This window comes from Palaemon carinicauda, chromosome 4 (genome assembly GCF_036898095.1).
Source record: "Palaemon carinicauda isolate YSFRI2023 chromosome 4, ASM3689809v2, whole genome shotgun sequence".
Taxonomy (NCBI): domain Eukaryota; kingdom Metazoa; phylum Arthropoda; class Malacostraca; order Decapoda; family Palaemonidae; genus Palaemon; species Palaemon carinicauda.
Genome location: NC_090728.1, coordinates 10,614,097 through 10,630,733, shown reverse-complemented (window position 1 = coordinate 10,630,733; position 16,637 = coordinate 10,614,097). Strand labels below are relative to the sequence as shown.

Sequence of the window (16,637 nt, the reverse complement as noted above, 5' to 3'; positions counted from 1 at the left end):
TTTATTTCGAAGGACACAAAATTTCTACCTTAAAGCAAAGGTGCCACCAGAAATAGAAAAATTCGGACAGAAATAGAGTAAAATAATGTTCAATATCATATTCGTTGCGTTAGGCACATAAGCCTGCATTTAGGTCCCAACAAAATTAGAATTGCCTTGACATATTGATAAACTTTACATGTGGATACGTGAGGCAATAATCCAAAAGTGCAAGTGAAGTGAGTTTACTACTGTAGAGAATTTTCAGATATTTTTCAACACAAATTGATGAGACATTATTGTATTTCATTAGTCAAGATAAAAAGTGGTAGTAGGATTACTTATTGCATACTGGTTAGCACTAAATTTTATAGGAAAATAAAATAAAATCATATATGGAATATAGAAATATACAACAAATTCGCTAAAATCTTTTTTTTTTAATTGAATATTTTCATTTATACTCTAAACAAGCTTTATTATGGTTTTAAATTAATATATTATCCAAATTGGATATATTTTTCATCTAGGATTTTGCCATATAACTATAAAATGTATATAACACGAAAATAAAAGATAATAAACTCATAACATTGATAAGATTAAAAATTTTGGAGAATTTATATAAACACGAATATCGGTGTTAGTCTATTTTCATCTTGGATCATAAATAAAGGGTTGAAAGGAAATACAGCTTACAATACACTAGGAAGTGTATGAAGTGGGAGTTTAATCATTAGAAATTAATTTCAATTGGGTCTAAGTGTTTCTTAAAATTTTGGCTTCAATCATCATCATTATTATTATTATTATCAATATTATTATTATTATTATTATTATTATTATTATTATTATTATTATTATTAATATTATTATTATTATTATTATTGACATGAAAGTCTATGGGATTATTAGATATCTTAGTTCAAATACAGAAAAATGTAAAGCTAAAGGCAACCATGTATTTTAAGTTCATCTTCAGCAATATTGCATTGAAAAAAAAAATATTATGTTATATTTGAATTATGGAAAAGCACTTGTCATCAAATCTAGACACAGATGATGATGACGATGATTATTATTATTATTATTATTATTATTAATATTATTATTATTATTATTATTATTATTATTATTATTATTAGCCAAGCTACAACCCTAATTGGAATAGCAAGATGCTATAAACCCAAGGGCTCCAATAAGGAAAAATAGCCCAGCGAGGAAAGGAAATAAGGAAATAGATAAATGACGAGAACAAATTAACGATAATTCATTCTTAAAGCAGTAACAACGTCAAAATAGATATGTCATATATCAACTATTCAGAACGTCAAAAAGGGATATGTCATTTATAAACTATGAAAAGACTTTTGCTCCAACTTTGAACTTTTGAAGTTCTTCTGATTCAACTACCCGATTAGGAAGAGCATTCCAAAACTTGGTCACAGCTGGAATAAAAGTTCTAGAATACTGTGTATTATTGAGCCTTATGAAGGAGAAGACCTGGCTATTAGAATTAACTGCCTGCCTAGTATTACGAATAGGATAGAATTGTTCAGGAAGACCTGAATGTAAAAGATGGTCAGAGTTATGAAAAATCTTATACAACATGCATAATGAACTAATTGAACGACAGTGCCAAAGATTAATATCTAGATCAGGAATAAGAAATTTAATAGACCGTAAGTTTCTGTCCAACAAATTAAGATGAGAATCAGCAGCTGAACACCAGACAGGAGAACAATACTCAAAACAAGGTAGAATGAAAGAATTAAAGCACTTCTTCAGAATAGATTGATCACCAAAAAGTTTGCAAGACTTTCTCAATAAGCCAATTTTTGGTGCAATTAAAGAAGAGACTAACCTAATGTGTTTTTCAAAAGTGAATTTGCTGTCGGGAATCACAACAGAAATTTTAAAAGAGTCATAACAATTTAAAGAAAAATTATTTATACTGAGATCGTCATGTTGAGGAGCCACCATCCTTGACCTACTTACAATCATACTTTGAGTTTTGTTAGGATTCAACTTCATACCCCATAGTTTGCAACATGCATTAATTACAGGTAAATTTCTATTAAGGGATTCACCAACCCCAAATCCACATTCAGGGGATGGAACTGATGCAAAGAGCGTATGCAACAAGTTTGTTTTCTAGGCTAAAATACATGTCATGTGTATATAGTATGAGAAGTAATGGGCCAATAACACTACCCTGTGGAACACCATATATCACATTCCTATACTCACTATGGCGCCCATTAACAACAACTCTTCGGGATATATTAATTAAAAAATCAATAATAATGCTAAGAAACGACCCACCCACTCCCAACTGTTTGAGTTTGAAAACAAGGGCCTCATGATTAACTCGGTCAAAGGCAAAACTAAAATCAAGGCCAATTATACGAACTTCCTGACCACAATCAAAGGATTTTTGTACAGCATTGGATATTGTAAGAAGGGTATCACATGCTCCGAGGCCTTTACGAAAACCATATTGTAAACTAGGGAATAGATGATTACCGTCAGCAAACCTATTAAGACGTTTTGCCAGAAGACGTTAAAAAATTTAGATTATACGGTAGTTATGGAAATTGGGCGGTAATCAGTGGGACTTGAGCTACCACAAAAACATTTACATAGAGGAGTAACATTACCAATTCTCCAACAAGTGTAAAAGCTCCTCTTCTTGCTAACTTGCACAAAATAACAGACAACTTTTCAGCTAGGAAATATGCTGTCTTTATAGAAAACAAAGGAAAAATACCATTTTGGTCTACACCTCCATAAGCATCAAGGTCCATCAATAGAGCTTTTAATTTCACGAAATCGAAAAGCTAAACTAGTTAGTTTAGCCTCAAGAAAAAAGAAATGAGGAAGTTCAAGTTTTTCATTACTCTGTTTACTGTCAAAAACATCATCCAAAAGGGTTGGATTTTCTTTTGGGCAGTCAATGACTGAGATAACTGGTTCGAGTAAAAAAGAAAGTGTTGCATCAACACCAAAAAGTTCAGATTTAAGGGTAGACCACCATTTATGGCCCTGAGTTGTACCAGAAAGGGATTCTTTTGTTATTAAATTGTATTTCTTTTCAGTTGAGGCATAAACTCTCTGAGCATAAGCTCGAAGCTGAGTATAGGTATTCCAGGTCAAATCTGATCTGTTACCCTTCTAAAGATGATAGGCCTCCTGCTTCTCCAAATAAGCACGTCTACAATCATCATTGAACCACGGTTTGTCCTTCACTTGGTACCGTAGCACACGAGAAAGGATATGCCTATCAATTATGTTGACTAGATTCATATTCAAAGGGACAACAGGATCTACACTACTATATAATTGTGACCAATTCAAGCACAAAATATCATGCAAAATCCCATTCCAGTTTGCTTGGGATTTCATATAAATACCCCGTATGTGCTTATATATGGACCTAAAAGTAATTTCTCTAATTTTCTAGTTCAGGTGCCGATAGTTCATTGCATTGGTCATTTCAGTACAAATAGCAACTAATTTAACGTTTTTTAATAGTCTGAATGATATTTTTTTAACACTACATATATTGATATACATATATACATTGATAACAACAAAAAAATACAAATACAGCCATTGCTAGTACACTGCAGGACAAAAGCCTCAGACATTTCCTTTCACTGGCATCTGTTTACGGTTTTATATACCAGTCTAAAATCACAAATTTTCTAAGATGATCAACTCATCGTCTTCCCCTCCCTCCCCTGCTTCTTTTTTTCTACTTCTTAGTGTTATTCCTGTTATTATTCTTTCCACAGGTGTTTGAGTTGTTACTAGCTTATATCCTAATGCTTTAGTAATGCTCCAAGTTTCTGATGCATAATTTACTACTGGTAGGACCATCTGATTAAATACTTTTTATTTTAGAGAAAGTGGTCTTTTACTTTTCATAATCTCATTTTGTTTGTCGAAAGCTCTCCATACTACACTTATCCTTCTTTTAATTCAGGTCTCCTGTTCTAGGGAAACACTTATTGTCTTTCCTAAGTATGTACATTCATTAACAATCTCTAGAGGTTTGTGGATGACAATTATATGTTTTTATCTGCATTTTCATTCAATATTATCTTAGTTTTACTCCTATTCATTTTCTCTCCAACATATCTGCCTTTTCTATTAACATATTATATCATCTTTTGAAATTCTTCCTATGATTCACTAAACAGAACTATATCACCAGCAAATCTTAGATTGCTAAGGTATTTCCCTCTAATACTAATTTATAAATTTTTCCAATATAAATTCTTAAAAACCATTTCTGGCAGGGCTTTAAGTAATATCGGAAAAATGGGGTCTCCCTGTCTAACTCTTTTCTCAGTCAAAATTTTCTTACTCTCATTATGTAGATGTAGGATTTCTTTACTTCCAATATAGATATCTTCAAGTGTTCTAACACAAGATTCATCTATTCCTTGTCTTTGAAGGATTTTCATTAATGCTGAAGTTTTGATAGAATCAAAAGCTTTTTCTTAGTCCATAAATGCCATGCATAGTGGTTTGCCTTTCTGTACTCTCTAGTTCCTCTTCTGCCAATGATGTTCCCAATAGGCTTATATAATCTTCTCTTTATGGGCACAAACTCTTAGACGAGTACAAGCGGCGTTAGCAAGTTCTCCACAGATGGTCGTTGATGAACATCATCTATGTATGGGAGAAAGCATGAACGTGATCACATCCACGCACACAAGAGCCAGCATGAACACAATCGTTTCTTCATAAACGAAAACTGACACAGATTCGATTCAGTCAAAGCTCTCTAAAGTCAGAATCAACATGATTGTCTCCCCTTTGCACAAAATTTTCCGTTTATGAACTTAATTGCACATGAAATTCCATTCACCATCGTCAATACACAAGAATTTCATATGAAAAAACTTAATTGCACAAGAATATCATACACCCAATAGTCTAAACAACGAACATACATGCATATAATTGTGTTATGTCCATAATCATCACCATTGTTTTTTTCCAGGTTCTAGTGTCTAGCATGCTATGATCAATGTACTATGGTCTTTACATCTCCCCAAGGTGAGTGACGACAACAAGCACTGCGATGCCACAGCGTGCATTAACAGAGGTCTTCTCTAACATAGTATAGGCAAGAATGTACCCCCCTACTGCCCACTTGGAGAAAGAGTGGGGTGTTTACCGAATTCCCCCAAAGAGAAGGGTAGGCCTACCAGAACGGCCTCGCCTAGTTCGCGAAGTATAAGGATATTTACTGAAAATGAACCCTCCCCAATCAGACCAATCGGCATATGAGACAGAAATTCACCTGTACCAGTAGATTGGGTTTGTGCATGTATTGTATCACTATATAAGGGTAAGGGAGATGTGCATGAGTGTTGTAATTCAAGAGGTATTAGTTTGTTGAGTGTAGTTGGAAAAGTGTATGGTAAAGTAATGATTAATAGGATTAAGGATAAAACAGAGAATGCAATCTTGGAAGTACAGGATGGTTGTAGAAGAGGTAGGGGTTGTATGAATCAGATTTTTACAGTTAGGCAGATATGCGAGAAATATTTAGCAAAAGGTAAGGAGGTGTATGTTGCGTTTATGGATCTGGAGAAAGCATATGATAGAGTTGATAGGGAAGTAATGTGGAATGTGATGAGGTTATATGGAGTTGGTGGAAGGTTGTTGCAAGCAGTGAAAAGTTTCTACAAAGGTAGTAAAGCATGTGTTAGAATAAGAAATGAAGTGAGTGATTGGTTTCCGGTGAGAGTGAGGCTGAGACAGGGATGTGTGATGTCGCTGTGGTTGTTTAACTTGTATGTTGATGGAGTGGTGAGAGAGGTGAATGCTCGAGTGCTTGGACGAGGATTAAAACTGGTAGGCAAGAATGACCATGAATGGGAGGTAAATCAGTTGTTGTTTGCGGATGATACTTTACTGGTAGCAGACACAGAAGAGAAGCTTGCCGATTAGTGACAGAATTTGGAAGGGTGTGTGAGAGAAGGAAGTTGAGAGTTAATGTGGGTAAGAGTAAGGTTATGAGATGTACGAAAAGGGAAGGTGGTGCAAGGTTGAATGTCATGTTGAATGGAGAGTTACTTGAGGAGGTGGATCAGTTTAAGTACTTCGGGTCTGTTGTTGCAGCAAATGGTGGAGTTAAGGGAGTAGTAAAAAATAGAGGGTTGGGCATGAATGTAAAGAGAGTTCTATATGAGAAAGTGATTGTACCAACTGTGATGTATGGATCGGAGTTGTGGGGAATGAAAGTGATGGAGAGACAGAAATTGAATGTGTTTTATATGAAGTGTCTAAGGAGTATGGCTGGTGTATCTCGAGTAGATAGGGTTAGGAACGAAGTGGTGAGGGTGAGAACGGGTGTAAGAAATGAGTTAGCTGCTAGAGTGGATATGAATGTGTTGAGGTGGTTTGGCCATGTTGAGAGAATGAAAAATGGCTGTCTGCTAAAGAAGGTGATGAATGCAAGAGTTGATGGGAGAAGTACAAGAGGAAGGCCAAGGTTTGGGTGGATGGATGGTGTGAAGAAAGCTCTGGGTGATAGGAGGATTGATGTGAGAGAGGCAAGAGAGCATGCTAGAAATAGGAATGAATGGCGAGCGATTGTGACGCAGTTCCGGTAGGCCCTGCTGCTTCCTCCGGTGCCTTAGATGACCGCGGAGGTAGCAGCAGTAGGGGATTCAGCATTATGAAGCTTCATCTGTGGTGGATAATGTGGGAGGTTGGGCTGTGGCACCCTAGCAGTACCAGCTGAACTCGGTTGAGTCCCTGGTTAGGCTGGAGGAACGTAGAGAGTAGAGGTCCCCTTTTTTGTTTTGTTTCATTTGTTGATGATGGCTACCCCCCAAAATTGGGGGAAGTGCCTTTGGTATATGTATGTATGTATGTGATCATTCCCATTAGACCGAGTATACACCCTATCACCCATTGCCTGTGCTCATTTCTCATGATAAGAAGCACATACACTAGATCCTGGTGCTTGGTTATCCCAAGATCAAGCACTAGCTCCCTATTCTCGTTCTCGCGAGAGCAAGCACTAGCTCACAACTCTCCATTCTTGGTTTTCAGTTCTTAGGAACATACACGTAGTACCTATGCTCAGTTTTTGAGAGAATGTACACAGACTCTATCAATGAATGGTGCCAGCCCTTTTTCCACCACCTGGACATTTGACTACTCTCCCGCTATTCAGAAGAGTGGGAAGTAGTGGGCTCCTTTCCAATTAGGGACAGCCTTTCCCAAACAGAAAGAAATAGTCAACAAAGTACTGGACAAACAATCAGATCAAGTCTCACGAGACCTTGTCTGATCTCTTTGCAGGATTTGCGTCTTTGAGGATACGTATACCATTTGTCTCCTTCGATATAGTTAGATCATTAAATTTTGATGTCCTTCATATACCTTAAGTGCTCTGTGGAAAGATTTTCCCGTTTGCTTAAAAGTCAACCAAGGTATTCTCGATAACTGGAAGAAGGATAAAGGAATGAAACTTGTAATGTATAAAAAAAAAAAAATCTGAGTGACACCACTCATTCATGGGTGCATGCCTCAAAATGCAAGTATATATTTTTTTCTTTTTTTTGGGGGGGGGGGGGGGAGAGGAGGAAGGTGGGGGGGGGGGATTGATGGTGATTGTAAAAACGAAGATTAATGGAAATTAAATACAATGCTCCAAAATGCCTTATTTCTGAATTCCGCTAAAAATGTCTTGTCTTGGCTTCACACATGTATTAAGTAGTTTCAGGTTGGAATGGTCAATTGAAGGTGTTTCATGCTGCCGCTCAGGAGAGATTTCTTTTCTAGAGTGATAGTAAGAAGATAGGAACTACTATTGACAGTGTAAGACGAGCAGCGAAGGGGAAGGCAATTCATTTGAAAAATAATAAGAATGTTTGATACATATATAATTTAAGAATGAAAGAGAAAAACAGATATGTTAAAGAATGAAATAGTGGAATACAGATTGTTATGTATTTCGTATTGTAATACTATATGCACTACGGGTATTAAGAGTAATGCTGCATAATATTGCATAAATAAAAACTATTCTATCATAGTTTATAAATTTAGTAACGTATATTATGAAGGATTTCATCATTTATTAATTATATCAAAGTTAGGATGTGATTCCTCCCAATTTTTTATTGCAGAAAAATCTAATCTTTTTGAGAGCAATGCTCATTTTTCATTTTTTTATTGTTGTGTACAACTTTTTTTTTTCTTTTTATTTTTTTACTCAAGAATGACAAGTCTGTTAGATATCATCAGAGATGTCAGCCTGAGCGAAAATAAATGTATTTCAATAAGAAGTGTCTCATTACCGGTATATCCGATCCACACAAGACAAGTTGGCAAAGATACTCGGATTGGAACATTCTCAACTAATGAAATATTATTATTCCAAATATGTTTGAGGGCAGTATTCAACTTTAAATACAAACACCATTCAAAACATTGGTGAAGAGGCTGCGATTGAAATATTCTTAACTAATGAACTCTTATTATTATCGGTATTTTGAGGGCAGTAATCAAATTTGAATACCAATACCATACAAAACTTAGGCGACAGACAACGAAACCTATGCAGAGAAGCAGCAGCAGAAGCAGAGCCAACCAGATGTAACCACATGCAGCAGGAATGCAGCCAAACATTCAAGTTTGATTTCATGAAAGAAGCAAAAATCATACATTATTTTCTTGTTCGTTAAGACCAAGTAAGGTAGGATTGAAAATTTGCTACAAGTAGGCATTAGGTGGTAAATATCTACCGTAAGCCAATGATAGCTTGCATAAAACAACAAGTGTAGAACTTCTAAATCTGGTTGCACAAACACAAAATTAGGTTAAAATTAACCTTGTTAGGAAGTGATGAATTAATTTTTTAGATTTCATTAGCCTAACCTAATTCAGGTAAGAAGTCAAAATGCCACTGGATATTGAACATCCCGAAAAGTTCAGCATTATTGCTGAACCCATTTCTGTTGCAACACGATGGTAACAGTGGTGTGAGGAGTTTAAGAAATATATTGAAGCTTTAGGTAAAAGGAGAAATACACAGAAGAAGGCGTTATAACTGCACACTGCCTGTAGAGAGGCTTGGGAAGTGTTGAAGACGCTATAACCTACCAATGAAAGTAGTGAAGCTGCGATTAAGGCTTTTACTACATATTTTGCCCCTCAGGTCAATAATTTTTTTGAATGGTATCAATTCACAGCATAGGCATATCAAAAACACCACGAGAGTCTAGATGCAATTATGACAAGACTTGAAGATTTGGCTGTTTCATGTGAATTTCTAGAGTTAGTAAATGTTATCATATATCAAGTTATTGCCCATTGCATCACAAGAACTAAGAAAAAAATTACTGCAAGATAAAGACTTAACAATAGAGAAGGTATTGATTATAAGCAGAGCTTTAAAAACATCAAATAGGCAAAGTAGTATAATAGGTAATTCTACAAGCAATAGAATGGAAAATTCTAAAATTAGCAAGATAGGCTCAAAGTTGGAAGACAATGAAAATCAGAGAAAGAATATGTCAAAGCCTAGTAATAGGAAATATCTAAACTTTAATGCTCACAGAAATCCAGAATCACACCTATACGCAGAAGCAACAGGAAAACCCAAAATGATATAGGCGTGGTAAAACTGATCTTCTGCCATACGAAGCAAGGAAATGCCCTGCTACGGAGCAGACATGCCAGAATTGAAGAATGATGGGCCATTTTTCAAATGTTTGTAGATTTCCTAAACAGTACACACACACACACACACACACAAATGCATCAGTTGATACTATAGGCACAGAGAAAAAAGCGGAAAATGTTCATGATAATCAGGATAAGTCAAAAACTGACTTTGCATTTTGCATTAGTTCTGTCAACAAAGGTGCAAAGAATCATATATTGGTAGAAGTGATCATAATGGTAAACCAATTGTAATGGCAAGTGACAGAGCAGCTGATGTATCAATTACGTATAAGAAAATAGCTAAAACCATACCTAATTTTTTATTAGAAGGTACAACTAGAGTTTTGAAAGGTTATAATGGGTTTGATATTCAGGTAATAGGTGCTTCGAACGGAGAAGTGCAGTATAAATTCAGAAGTTAGAAAAAATGCCTTTAATGGTAGTTAAAGGAAAGGGAGAAACTTTACTAGGTTTGATGTGTTACAGTATTTGAAATTAGATTGGCCTAGTATTTTGAAGGTTACAGGTACACAAGATGAACATAAGAATAAAGGGTCTGTGGCTAATATTCTATCAGAGATTCAAGACGTTTTTGAAGATAGAGTTGTTACAATAGTAAAGACTGCAAAGGCGATTTTATTTTGAAATCAGATAGTAGTTCTAGATTTTTTTTTATCCAAGACCAGTAACATATGCATTGAAAAAAGAAGTTAAAACAGATATCAAAACGTTAGAATGTGAAGGTCCTTAGGAAAAGGTTACATACTCAGACCAGGTTACACCATTAGTTCCTATTAAGAAGGAAAGCGGGCAGGTTATGTTACGAGGAGATTACAAGGTAACATGGAATCCAAAGCTTCAGGTAGCTCAACATCCATTACCAAATCCGAAAGACATGTTTGTAACTATGTCAGGATATACTGTATTTCCTAAGTTGGATCTTAGACGAGCATTTCAACATGAATTTCAACAGCTTCCCATGGATAAAAATTAACAAAAACTATGTATAGTAAATATACTCCTAGGTTGGATTAGCCCAAAGAGATTGCCTTATAGAGTATCAGGTAGTCCAGCTATATGGCAACAAATTGGTCAAGATTTTTTTTCTGGAAAGCAAGGAGTCTTCATTTTCAAAGATGCTACTTTAGTCTCTGGTAAAGATAAAAGAGAACATAGAGAAAGATTACGGGCAGTTCTGAAGAAATTGAAGGAAAACAATATTATAATTAATAAGAGCAAATTTATTAAAGAAGAATATTCAGTGTAATACTTAGGTTTTGTAATTAATGACAAACGTATTCACAAGACTAAGGACAAAATTAAAGCAGTGAAATCAACTAAGGTAGCAGGAAATGTTAAGGAATTACAATCCTTTTTAAGTTTCGTAACATTTCATGGAAATTTCAATTCGAATTTATCTTCAATAGCACATCCCTTTTATAACTTAATAAATAAGGGTATAAAGTGGAATTGGACATAATATTAACAGGAGTCTTTTGAAAGAAGCAAGCAAGAAATAATACCACCTACATTTCAAGCACATTATCAAATGGATTTACCAGTTTTTAGTTTGTGATGCATCAAACATAGATTAGGTGCAGTATTATCTCATCTAATGCCAGAGGGAACAGAAAAGCCAATTACTTTCGCTTCTAGAGTATTGAACAAGGTAGAAAGGAATTACTCTCAAATAGAAAGATAAGGTTTGGCATTAGGGTATGGAGTTAAGAAATTTAATTTATATCTTTATGGAAGGAAAACTTCTTACTTGTTACAGATCATAAACCTCTATTAGCAATATTGGGTCCAAAAGCAAGTTGACCTATGTTGGCAGCTGCAAGACTACAACGTGATATATAATATCATTCTACATCAAAGATGGGTAAGGCAGATGCTTTACCCAGGTTTCCAGTAGAGAAAGCACCAGAACAGTATCATGACAGTATATTGCTAGTTTCAGTATATGATGTACTCATTACAGCCAAGGATATTGCACACAATACCAAGAAAAACACAATACTTAGTAAGGTTTTAGAGAGTTTATTGACAGGTAGGGACTTATGTGGAAATAAGGCGAATTGTAAATCATATAAATATATTTGGAGTGAATTGAGCATTATACAAGGTTGTATAATAAAAGGGTCAATAGTAATTATTCCTAGTTCACTGAGGAATAAGGTTTTGTCTGAAATACATGCTGATCACCAAGGTATTGTCAGATCAAAGTCTATTGCAAGGACTTTTGTCTAGTGGCCAGGTATAGATAAAGATATTGAATTGTTTGTAATAAATAGTATGAATTGTGTTACGCAACAGAACAATCCTCAATTTGCTAGAATTCACTTATGGGAATTACCCAGGTATCCATGGTAAAAAATGCACATAGTTTTTGTAGGTCCTATATCTATATATATATATATATATATATATATATATATATATATATATATAGTTGTAGATGCTTACAGCAAGTGGCCAGAAGTATTTCCAATGAAGAAAGCAGCATCTTGAGCAACTGTAAAAGAAATAATAAAAAAAAACTCTTCACATGTTATTCCAGGAAGAATTGTAACTGACAATGGTCCACAGTTTATCTCCCAATCAAGAATTTGGGAATGTGAACAGTATTAAACATATATTTCTAGCAAGGTACCATCCTACCACGAACATTGAGGCTGAAAGATTTGTTGGCACATTTAAGCATAACTTGAAGTGTAGAAAAGCAAATGCAAGTAACATATTGATTAATTTTTCAATGTTTTTATTGCCTTATAAAACAATACCACACCACACAAAAGGCGTGACAGCATGAAATTAGTTGATGGGAAGGAGGGTTAGGTGTAAGTTATATTTATTGTATCCAAGTTTGCAAAGTGATTTAGAAAAAAAAAGCAATTTCGATAGTCTACCAAAACTAAGACAATTTTCCCCTTATTCTAATGTCATGGTGAGACCATATAATACTCCATAATAGTAGGTATCAAGAGAAATTGTAAAAGAGATAGGAAATTTACATTAGGATGATTAAGTTAGTGGAAATATTGTAAAACGTCAAGTACAGCCGTTAAATAAAAATCCTCTTGATCATGTGAATGTTAGAGATGGAAAATTTTCAGTAGATGAATAAAATATCAACCAAGATGCTCAAACGTCAGATGTAGATTCAGAGTCTATTCATGTACGAGTACAGGATGAAGTCAGAGTACTTCCTAATAGGATGAATAGAGGTAAGCCCCCTGAGAGATTAGATGTGTAAAGTTTTGTACAATGTCGAGTTAAGGGGAGGAGACTTAATTATTTTGCACTGTAATACTATATGCGGTACGGGTATTAAGATAAACGTTGCACAGTATTGCATAAATAGTACATGTTTTAGCATAGTTTATAAGTGTAGTAGCGCATGTTATGAAGGATTCAATCATTTATTAATTATATCAAGGTTAGGATGTGATTCTCCTTACTTTTGTATTACAGTAGGATCCAATCTTTTTGAGAGTGATGCTCATTTGTTATTTTTGTATTGTTGTGTACATATTCTCACTCGACAGTCACAGAGGTGTAAGTCTAAGCAAAATTAAAACAATTTTAATAAGAAGTCTCTGATTATATCCCATTCACCCAGAAGATAAATTGGTGAAGATGCTGGGATTGGAACATTATCAACTAATGACCTATTATTATTCTGGGTATGTTTGAGGGCAGTAATCAACTTTAAAAACCATTACCATACAAGACACATATGTTAAAGAATAAATACCATAAAGAATTTGAGAAAGGAGCTCAAGTGTTCAGATACAAGAAGAAGCTCAGCAAATAAAATCTGAGGAGTGAGAGAAAATATTTAGAAATCCAAGGGTATTGCACCTCAGCTGTGATTCAATGATTAAAAGCAGATATTTTGTAAGATTTATAGTTTAACTATTACCTTGACAGGCTGAGGAGGTGGTATGGATCCCTATTGGTCGAACAATCCGAACTAAAGCTTCACGGATAGTGATGTATTTTTCGCTCGTTAAGCTTCCATCTACCTGGAGTGATTCACTCGGTCCAAAGGCCTCATCCCACACTACATAACTGTGCTAATTCAAGCACTTGATCACTGAAAATAGGGACTTTATTATGCAGAGTTAAGCCTATTTGAATCAAGATTGTAAGAACGCTGTGCATAAATTTGATAAGAAAATAGTTTTATCTCCAACCGGAGTGATTTCTGAAGATAAACTTACTTGCAATTATAGAACTATTTGTAACTGGCTGTGAGGGTATTAGCTTGGGGAATAACTTTGTGCTCAAACAATCTGCAAATGCATTTTCTGACAATTTAGAGGATAAATTTTGGGAAGATAGGCATATCAAAGTTTCACAAAAATAAAAAAAAAACACAGACACAAAAATCGAAAATTACGTCGTTCTGAGACTGTTATTTTTTTATATATATATATGATTTATAAATAAAACAAATTTATGATAGCTTTCGACAGAATGTTATACCGTCCTCATTTACCACAATATAACTTATTTTTTATACGAAAATATAAAATCTGATTGTATTAAAGATGTTATGAAATCACTAATATCTATTGTATCCACCACTGATTATCTATTATGCAATGTTGATACTTAAACTTCGTTACTTATCAAACTTCAAAAAACAGCCGCTACTTTATTCTACTACTACTATCTTTTACAAATCAACTAATAATGAATACAATTAGAAATATTTGCTAAAACATTAGCGGTTATTAGAAAACAATTAGGCAATGATACAATATCTTACAGGCTAAATAAATAATAATCTTTTAATTTTTCTCCACACCCCCTAAAAAAGAAATGACTTCCTTAAGAATCCTAATATCCTCAATGTCGGACTGGCAGGGCAAGGGGATGGGGAAGTGGAGACTCCCCTCCCCGACCCTTCCTGGAGTGTGTCTTTTTGGCTCCACCTACGAAAAAGCAGTAATTGAAAAATATATATCTATCTATCTATCTATCTATCTATCTATCTATCTATCTATCTATCTATCTATCTATCTATCTATCTATCTATATATATATATATATATATATATATATATATATATATATATGTGTGTGTGTGTGTGTGTGTGTGTGTGACTATTTTGTATTTGCAGTGGAAAGTTGAGACGTCAAATGATCAAAAGAATTGAAATATGGCTCCTTGATTTGTAATTTTTTTATGTTTTTGCTAGCAAAGATAGCCCTTTACTGTATTTGATTCGCTCAGGTTGTAGAATGCACTGCCCATTTCATAACAGTAGGGCGAAGAGCAACACCTTGTCTATTATGTCATGGGAACACTAGAGGCATCTGACGAAAGATTTCCCCTGCGTGTCTGCTCTCTTTCGATTCTAATTGTACACATTACCACGTAGCATTAAATCCATTATTCTCTTCCTCATCTGACTGCCCATCACCTCGAGCATTTTTGACCACCTGTCTGATACTTCTCATTTGTAACCCTCTTCTGGTTCTATTTTAAGTATCCCCCCCTCTCTCTCTCTCTCTCTCTCTCTCTCTCTCTCTCTCTCTCTCTCTCTCCTGGAAGCAATGCTCCAGTACAGCCGGATGATTTTGTTTAACCCCGATCGGTGTATCGTGTTCCTTATGAAACCCAGTCACATCACCATAAAGCAATAAGACCAGGTTATGCTGAGAACACGTTCATGTCAGGAAATGGAGGGAAAAAGCAGTCGCCCCCGCACAAACAAGAACTTTTGATTGCATGGAACATGTCCTTCAGAACCTCCCTCGTCATGATGAACTAGGTATACTGGTTTCGCACACCAGTAATTTCTGAAGGATTGCTGAAAACATCACTGGAACACAGCCAATATTCTCCCTTACTCTTGTTGTTAATAAGAACACAATAGTGACCGATTCATGATTTCTCCTCCAAAGGAATTCCACTTGAAGGGTCTAGGTCTTTAGGACAACTGGCTGCGGTCAACCACGGCCACCTAGAGAATCTCTATGTGGCCGTGGGTCAACTCGCCACAGCCTAACTGGCTACAGCTAACTATCCACAGACCAACTGTCAACATGCTATCTGGCCACAAGCAGTTTACTTGGCTTTTATATCTATTACTCGTGGGGTGATTGAGAAATAAGTTTACACTTTTTAGCTAATATGTAAACATGTTTTAAGTATATAACCATTATATATATATACTGTATATATATATATATATATATATTTATATATATATATATATATGAATGTGTATATATATATATATATATATGAATGTGTATATATATATATATATATATATATATATATATATATATATATATATATATATATATATATATATGAATGTGTATATATATGAATGTGTATATATATATATATATATATATATATATATATACGAATGTGTATATATGTATGAATTTATATATATATATATATATATACACTTTTGTATATATATATATATATATATATGTATATTTATATATATATATATATATATGTATATTTATATATATATATATATATATACATGAAATATGTATCACATTTATACATAATTAATTAAGTATATTTTCATGTATGCATTTTATATTCATAATTCATGAAAAGATAAAAATTTGCCGTCTATTAAATTCCTTATTCCTGTCCTAGCAATGTTTCTGATATCTTCTCAATAGGATTTTCTTGTCCCGATAGTGTTGATTTATATCTTATCTACTCTCTGGACTTGTATCCACAAGTAAATTGGTTTGTTTCACAGACCTGTTTAAGCTATTGGGCAAGCAGTTATGCATTGGTCAGCCAACAAGGTGGCAAAGTTCTATGTAAAATCCATTCCATTTATTGGAATGTTATGCCATATATGCTCAGTCAGCAGGGACTCCTTACTCTTGTACTCGGCAGAGAAGTTTCTTACTTTTCTGGTGACACTTTCAAAGGACCTGTTTTCAATTCCCAG

General features: G+C 34.5%; 1 long non-coding RNA gene across 1 annotated transcript; it reads right to left on the bottom strand.

The window, feature by feature from the left end:
* Window positions 1–12,142: 12,142 nt before the first annotated feature.
* Window positions 12,143–15,681, bottom strand: LOC137639003 (uncharacterized). Its single transcript, XR_011044206.1, has 3 exons — window positions 15,547–15,681; window positions 13,607–13,780; window positions 12,143–12,196 (listed from the first exon to the last, which is right to left on the bottom strand). It is a non-coding gene; the product is annotated as an uncharacterized lncRNA (long non-coding RNA).
* Between the last annotated feature and the right edge of the window lie 956 nt (window positions 15,682–16,637).